We start from the raw sequence: 9,459 nt of genomic DNA on the forward strand, positions 1-9,459 counted from the left end.
TTAAAAAAAAAATGGTCACATGTTTTTAGCAACTTGTGACCACAAAGCAAACAATTATGAAACCGGTATAAAAGGCCACCAGCACATACAACAAACCAGTCTTGAAAAAGGCCTGTGAGAGGCCGAAACGCGTTGACCAAGCATCTGGTAAGCCTTATTTCTACATCTATATCTACTTTGAGCATACTACACTATATTGATTATCTTTCACAGATAAATCCAGCTAGGAGCAGATCTTTCACAGATAAATTCAGCTAGGAGCAGAACATCCACTAAAATCTCTGGATTTCCACCTGTGGTCGCAGCACTAACCCTGCAGCACCCAGCTGCACTAATCTCGCAACACCCAACTGAACCTTGAGAATCATTTTTCATTCACTAACTTTCATCACTTAGACTTATATTGCACCTAGAAATGTATTTATCCTAATTTCAGCACATATTTTCATCTTTTTTCATCAATGGCATCTTTTGGCAATTTCTGCTAAAAAAAAAAAAAAAAACCCAACAATTTCTTTTCACATTTTTACATTATTGTATTTTTATCCTTTGTTGAAGGATTATCCTTTTTTTCCTCTCACTATTTTGCACTATTTTTTGAGCTTTCAGTTACATCCCCTTTTTTTCTCCTACACCATCACTAATGAGGGATCATCTATAACCTGGTTTCTCAACAGCCGGGCTGTGGCCCAGTACCGGGCTGTGATAGCCCTGCTGGTGGGCCCCGGCCTGTCATGCACCCACTGCACACTCTTACCCCACTGCACACCAAGGGCAGACTGATACCAATCAAGGTCCCAGGAACACTGACTCACACTGACCAAAATGTATTACATTTTATGTAAATGAACATGGTAGCCTCCCTGCCCTGCCCCCAACAGGCCCCTCAACCTCCAGAGCCAGGACCCCCAACATTAAGGTCCAGAGAAAGGGTACCCAACCTCCAGGGCCAGACCCCCCACTCCATGGCCCTCACAGCGACAGACCCCCGCCAGGGCCCCTCTAAACCCACACTTTTTTTGCTTAGTTACTGATAGGGCAACTGAAAACTCCAGCTTAAGGAATGCACCAGGATCTGTGGAGATGCCATTTGTGGGCCCCCCTACTTGCTGGTCCCTCGGCCCAGGTCCTATTTGCCTGGCTGATCAGTCCTCACCTGCTGCACAATATATATATATATATATATATATATCTACTGGGCCATGGACATGTCTAGCTAAAATTTACCGGGCTTTGAGATCACTTTGGTTGAGAACCACTGATCTATAACATAACTATATTGGACTCTACCTAAGTATACACTTGGAAATTCTACATCATATTTTCACTGAACCTGGGATTACAAATTACACTCAACTGATAGGAACAATTTGTGACTTCTCACTACACCACGGCCAAGACCCCGCTGGGCGCTTAGTGCCCCATTTGTGTACCAAGGTGGTGTAGTACTGCTTTAGTGGTACTTTCTTTAGTGGTACTTTTATATATATATATATATATATATATATATATATATATATATATATATATATTGCTTTTATTTGCATATTATTATCAAGATTGTTTACTGTTACATTTTACCAGTCTTTTTGTATGTTGATAAACATGTTAATGTACTATTTGAATATTTCACATATGTACCTTTGAATATTGCATATTATTTATTGTTTTAAACTTTTGTTTTAATTATTGTTTTAATTGTTTTAACTGTCAACATTTATTGTCATTAATAAATACATGTGTATTACCTATTCACATCCTAGCCCACTTCTAGTTGAGGCGCTCAGGCTACATCCATATATTCTTAGAGTTCCTTATTGACAGCTAGAGGTCAAGACAGCCGGAGCATATAGGATTACACAGGCGCTAGGTATATATTCCATCAATCCTTGACTTTGTTAAGAGTAAGGTAGGTGATTTCAAAGATCGTATATTGCGTCTCAGTTCTGTATTCTCCTTGCAAGGTTCTGTACTCGATGAGGATCCTTCTGAGATAACACGTTCTAAATGCAGAGAAAATATCAAGTTATCCATCTTATTGCAGAAGCTGTTTTTAAAGTCTGTGAGGGCTGTTATAATGGCAAGATAAGATTCCTCCATGGTTAGTGGATATATTACAGTCTGATAGGAACTGTCTGCCCGTGTTACCAGGGGGTGTTGAGGCCTCAATGTTAGGCCATCTGAGTTCTCAATGTTCTAGATCTGGGCTGAGGGCTCATAAATACAGTAATCCTTAGATCATTAGGTTCAGCAAGGTAAGTACCAACCATATACTGTATATATATAACTGTTTCATACAGATGCTATAAATTCCAACAGATGATCGGCGGATTTTGGGAATCACCTCAGCAGCCTCAGAAATTGCGACTTATCATGGCCGTTGACTGGACACGCCCCCTCATGTAAATAATTGTAATTATTCGGGGCATCACCAACTAGGAGGTTGTTAGATTCAATTTCATTCATTTGATGATAAATAAATTAAAGTCTTTGTGCATGCAACCTGTACAAGAAAATGTATCACCAATGTGTGTCAAATTTTAAAAGAAACCTTTTCACAAGTGCAAATATATTTCATAATGTATGTAATTGTATTTAAAATGCACTGTTATGCCAACTACATTCCATTGTTATGTCCCTTTAAAGGAAGTAAAAGAAACTAATCTTTCATGATTCAGATAGAGCATGCAATTCAAGATACTTTTCAATTTAGATTTGCATTAAAAGTATATTCTCAACAGATAGTTCTTAGCTCAAGCAAGTAGTAACCAGCACTGGTATACTGTTGGTCAGAAAGCATCTATTTGTATGTATACATAGTGAATCAGTTCCTGATTTTATTACAAGACCAGAGACTCATATTTTGCTTTCTTTCTTTTACTACTTTCAATACAGTTTTAAAAGTACCTAGAAAATAAAGACAAATAACTGATAATGAAAATGACAGCACACATCAAAACACAGACCAGTGACCAATAAAAAGGGGAGACTGGTTAAAATAGAATAAACTGACCAATCAGCTCAAACATATTGACCATAAACTGTCCAATGTCAAACAGCAAATCCTCTTTCTTTTACTGTGTGAAGGAGATAAGTATTGTGATTTTAGTCTCTCTAATAAACTCACATTATTGTACATTTATTTTGGTTTTCTTGTTAACTGTTTATATTTATATTGCTCTCTATATTAAAGGGACATAAAAACCAAAAATTTTCTTTCGTGATTCAGATAGATAATACAATTTTAAACAACTTTCCAATTTACTTATATTATTTAATTTGCTTCCTTCTCTAGTTATCCTTTGCTGAAAGGTTTATCTAGGAAAGCTCAGGAGCAGCAAAGAACCTAGGATCTAGCTGTTGATTGGTGGCTGCATATATATACCACTTGTCTTTGGCTCACCCATGTGGTTAGTTAGAAACCAGTAGTGCATTGCTGCTCCATTTAACAAATGATACAAAGAGAATAAAACAAATTAGATCATAGAAGTAAATTTAAAAGTTGTTTCAAATTGTATTCTCCATCTGAATCATAAAAGAAAATTTTTGGGTTTCATGTCCCTTTAACTTTGGTTTCTCCTTTTGTCCTGTCTCTATTGCTTTTAGCTCCGTTTTTATTTTTTTTTTTATTGTTTTCTACCTATTTGTGATTTGTTTTTGTATATTACACCCTCCGGTTTTTACTTTTTTGCTTTTTCCCTCTGTGGCTCTTATACCTTGTAGTTTTTGCTCTGGTCTGTATTTTCCCCTTTTCAACCTCCATTTGCTTCTGTGTCGCTCCGGTGAGCATGCGCAGTCAGCTCCATCTTCTAACTGCGTAGTTAGTACCGCCCACTTGTTTCCTGCCCTGCATTTATCTCAGATCGGTTTATGTTTCCAAATTGTTTGTTTTTCCTTTCTGTTGTAAATTTTTTCATTATTTCAGTATTTTTTTTATTTATCATTATCAATCATTGGGGTCTCTCCTATTAATTAATTAATTGGATTAATTTAGTAATAAAAATTTATTTTGAATTATAATTTTTTAACATGTCTTAAAATTCAGATGTTAATCCTTCCCTCAATACTGAGGGTATTCAAAAAATTAGGTAGAATCACCCTTTTTGTTCACAATTGGCACCTTATAACTTCAGATCAATGGGTTTTTCAAACTGTTTCAGGTCTTTATATAGATTTTATTTCTACTCCTATGCAAATTTCTCTTCCCCATTGTTTTATTAAAACAAGCCATAGAACTGGCTTCAAATTCTCAAAACTGTTTTCTAAGCAACCTTTTTATTGTAAAAAAAGAAAAATGGTCAGTTTCGGCCAGTAATAAATTTAAGAGTAATTAAACGCCTCCTTTGTCTATCAACAGATTGCCTTTTAAACAACAATTATTTAGTCAAATTAGATCTGGCAGATGCATATCTTACAGTTCCTGTAGCTCAGGAACACCGGAAATTTCTGACCTTTACATGGGAAGGCAAGTTATGGAGTTTTACTTGTATGCCTTTCAGTCTTTCCTCAGCCCCCTGGATTTTCACCAAATTAATTAAACCTATAATTACTTGAATCCAAATTTTGTTACTTTAAAATATCAACTCCATCTTACTATTCACATTCTAGAGAATTTAGGGTTTTTGGTAAACAAACAAAAATCTGTTCTTTCCCCGAGCAAATCTTTAACTTTTCTGGGTTTTCTCATAGACACCTCAAATTCTACCCTCAGTCTTTCCAGGGAGAAAATTGTGAATATCAAGAAATACATTTCCAAAACTCTTTATCTATTGTTCTCATCAGGACTATAGCCAGAATAGTTGGGTTACTCTCATCCTCTATTCAGACTATTTTTCCTGCTCCCCTTCATTACAGGGAACACCAACGTCTGAAAATTTTTAATCATCAGAAAGGTGTTTCATATTCTCATTTTATTCCTCTATCTCCAGAAGCCAGAGAAGAGCTTTCCTGGTGGCTCTCCCATATAGAAGCTTGGAACGGGAGAGCCATTTTTGGGAAATTTCCGGATTTAATTATAGAATCCAATGCCAGTCGTTCGAGCTGGGGCACTCGTTGTGGTCCCTCTATTACAGGCAGAAAGTGGTCTTCTGAAGAAAAAGATTTTTTATATAAACTGCTTAGAACTTTTGGCAGGCTCTTTTGCAGTCAAAAGTTTTGTCAAAGATTCTTCTCCTGTGTCCATTTTACTCAGAATGGACAATATTTCTGCAGTACGCTATTTGAATCATCTTGGTGGTACAAAATTGAGAGATTTATCCATTATTATGAAAGATTTCATTCACCTTTGCTTGGACAGAAATATTTCTGTCAAAGCAGAATATATTCCAGGACTATCCAATATCGCAGCGGATTGGGGTTTTATCTGACGGATTCAAGCAATTGGAGACTTCACAATCAAGTCTTTCATTCGCTTTAGTCTCTCAGAGGACCCTTTTCAATGGATCTTTTTGCTTCGAGACTGAATTTCCAAGATTGTCCTTTCTTCAGTTCGCATCCAGATCCAGAAGCATTGGCGATCGATGCGTTTCTCCACCCATGGCCTCATCAGACAGCTTATGCATTTTCTACATTCTCCATCATTCAGAGAACTATCTCGGCAGTCCGACGGGATCTCCTATCAATTCTTCTAATCACTCCCCTTTGGCCATCTCAACCATGGTACCCATATCTACTAGAGTTTTCTGTCAACCATCCTATTCTTCTTCCTCATTTCCCTCTCCTTCTGTCAGATTCAGAAGGTTTTCCTCACAATCTAATTGTTCACGGGTCCCTTCGTCTCATAGCTTGATCAATTTCAGGCAAATTTCATCTCTCCAAGGCTTATCACAATAGGCTAAGACTTGCAAGACTCTCTGGCCCCTGGCACCAAAAAATGCTATTTTTACGCATGGCCCAGATAGTCTTGCTGGTGTTTGGAGAGATGTTTGGATCCCTTTCAGTTTATGTAATGGCTATTATTAATTTCCTTTCATCCCTTTTTGATTTAGGGTTGGTGTATCGGACTATCAATGTTTCTAGATTAGCTATCTCTGCTAAACACACTTTTATTAATTAATGAAAGCCATTCAACTCAAAAGACCTCCTGCTCCTAAATACACTTCCTTTTGGGATGTTGATAATTTTTTTTCAGTTTTTAAATCTTGGCCTTCTAATGATGCTTTATCCTTGAAACAACATTCTGCAAAATTAGCTACTCTTATGTTTAATCTCTTTTTTGTAGAGTTTCTGATGTTAGAGAGTTAGATTTTAACTCAAAACGTTTTACTCCTGAAGGTGTTACTTTCTTTATCTCTAAAAGAACTAAGTCTTTTTCCACTTCTTTATTCTATCCTTATTTATCTTCTGAACCTTCTCTCTGTGTGGTTTTATGTCTCAAAGAATATGATCTTAGAACCTCTTCCTTTCGTACTTCTTCTTCTAATCAACTTTTGTTATCTTTTGTTCCTCCTCATTCTCCTGTGTCTTCTACCTCTATTGCCAGGTGGGTTAAATGGGTTATGAGTGAAGCTGGTATTGATTTATCTTTTTCTGCTCACTCTGTTAGAGGATCAGCCGCTTCTAAAGTATTTTTGAAAACTGCTACCCTTCAACAAATTTTGGATGCAGTCGACTGGTCTTCAGATTCTATTTTTAAACAATTTTATTTTAAACCAATTGAACATGCCTCTTTAAAATTATTTTGTTAGTTTTGCTTTAAACTAGCAAAATATGAGTCTCTGGTCTTGTAATAAAATTTGGATCATCCTAATTTATGAAGGTATAAACTAGATTTTATTAAAGACACAGAGACGAGTATTTTCCCTCCTCTACATTTATTTGTATTTTTCCTCCTAAAAATGTTTTATCATTTAATTAATTATATTTTATTGTATATTTTGTTTTAGTTTCTAACCAACCTTATTTCAAGTAGTTTTGTCCCATCTCATATGATCTGCAAGTCTTTGCTTCAATCAAGTCCGCTTCAGTTTCTTCAGTGTTCTAGTTGGTTTCCGAATTGTTGATATAGTCTGGATACTTCCTTCTGGATGGTCATCTTCTTCTGGATTCTTCTGTTCAGTTTATTTTGTTGCCTTTTTGGCCTCAGTTATCTATATGTTATGGACTATGTGTTTCCTTCAACAGCTACCAAGAAAGAGGATTTTCTGATTGACATTGGACAGTTTATGGTCAATATGTTTGAGCTGATTGGTCAGTTTGTTCTATTTTAACCAGTCTCCCCTTTTTATTGGTCACTGGTCTGTGTTTTGATGTATGCTGTCATTTTCAAATATTGTCAGTTATTTCTCTTTATTTTTTATGTACTTTTAAAACTGCATTGAAAGTAGTAAAAGAAAGAAAGCAAAATACTTGTCTCTGTGACTTTAATAAAATCTAGATTATAAATTCACGTTAGGATAATCAAAATTTGATTTAGTCACAGTCACAAGCAGATTGCACCAGTTTAGTAGATGTTAGTTGTTAGCTTCTGATAATTGCCAACCGAGCAAGCATGTATTTTGACAAGGAGTGTTACCTTCCACAACTTGGCTCAAGAAAGATTCTAAGTCTCACAACTTTTGAGAAAACTGGATAATCCGTATCCTACCTTACTTTTAGCTTTCCCTCCCTCCCTTCTTTTTTTTTTTTTTTTTTTTTTATTTTAATAATGAAAAACAGGTCAGCAATACATACACTTCAAAATAGGATACTCACACGTATCCGATTAAATATATCAATGTTTTACATATATAATATATATCACAAAGGGAAGGAGGTAAGGGGATCATTTATACCCATCGGGACAGCATGGATATCCACTGTCTTACGTATTGGTGTACATAAATATTTTCATACATCAAGAGAGTCCAGTTAGCAACACAAAGAAAAAAAAAAAAAAACAACACTCATCAATGACTCATCAATGGTCACCTCCTTCCCCCCCTCCACCCCCCCCATCCACTCCGAGCCGATCGGGCCTCCCACTCAGGGCTTTCTCATTGTAGTTGTATATTGATAATTCGTTCTATATTAGCAGTGAAATCTTTACCCTGGCTTAGGACAAAGTCTTTCCCTCCCTTCACTTAGCTCTCAGTGATCCATTCTCAGCACTTTTCCAAAGACGGACCGTGGCTTTGTGCCGCTCTCTAGGTCCTTCACGATGCTTTTAGCAGCACTTCTTGTTAAGGGCAAAAATGACTCTTTTCCTTGCAAAACTGCTGTGACTCGATTCCCGCGAAATGCATATGGTTCTTCAACTTGAAACAAACAAGCCAACGTGCGCTTCGCCCATAATCCTTTGCGATAAGGGCTTCATCAGGGCTATCATTCATTCAGTATGCTGTTCTTTTAACCGGCTGGTTCCTCCTCTTTCTACTTCGTAATAGCATTTAAGGTGAACTACTTTTATTAGCATATATTTCACTTTCAAATTTCAATATATTGAGTCCTTCTCATGCATTTACACAGCTGACTTTCATACAATGGCATTCACACTCGATAGATCGAACCATATTTACATGTTAGTTCAAAAAATAATTAATACATTTTTCTTTAGGACATTTATGTGAAAATAATCGTACCTTAATTTTACAGAATAATGCTTACATATAGACTAAGACACAGGGGCCTATGTATCAAAGGTCTTGCGGACCTGATCTGACAGTGCGGATCAGGTCCGCAAGACCTCGCTGAATGCAGAGAGCAATACACTCTCCATATTCAGCATTGCACCAGCAGCTCACAAGAGCTGTTGGTGCAACGCCGCCCCCTGCAGACCCGCGGTGTCAATCAACCCGATCGTACTCTTAAGACTCACCAGAAACACAGGCCCACAAGCTCCATACAGAGCTTGATAAATGGGCCTCAAAGTCTCATATGATGATGATACACATTTCCAAAATCCTATTTCTTTTTTTTATTTGTATATCTTTTTCATTTTTGCATTATTATTTAGGTATACTGTTTTTTGTGTAACCATAGGGATCTCCACTCCTTTCATTTTTATTTACATTTTTCATCCTTATATGCAGTTTTAGAGTGTAAATACTTTAGTTGGCTTTAATCTCTATGATTAGTGGATACATCCCCTTTCATTTATCAAGGATATTTGTTCTTATTGTAGGGAGCAGACCTCACTGTGTCAAGAATGATTTTTACTTATTATAAAAAGCTTGCAAATTCTAGATTTTCATTCAAACCAAGTGAAGCTAGTGTTTTCAAAACATACATCCACTTGGTTTCTTTTTGTAAGAGGCATTTATCCTGGTCACCACCTCTTCCAGATATTATTCCTCTATCATTAACTATAAATTTAATTGATTCTGGATTAGAGTTATGATACTCCAAGACGTGCCTTGCCACACTCGTGTCCCTAGAGGAGGTAATATCATCTCTATGTTCTCTTACACAGTCCTTTTTTTGCTTACGGACGCGGCCAGCTTCAAAAACGTGCTCGTGCACGATTCCCCCATAGAAAACAAT

The sequence above is a fragment of the Bombina bombina genome, chromosome 2 (genome assembly GCF_027579735.1).
Source record: "Bombina bombina isolate aBomBom1 chromosome 2, aBomBom1.pri, whole genome shotgun sequence".
In the NCBI taxonomy this organism is placed as follows: domain Eukaryota; kingdom Metazoa; phylum Chordata; class Amphibia; order Anura; family Bombinatoridae; genus Bombina; species Bombina bombina.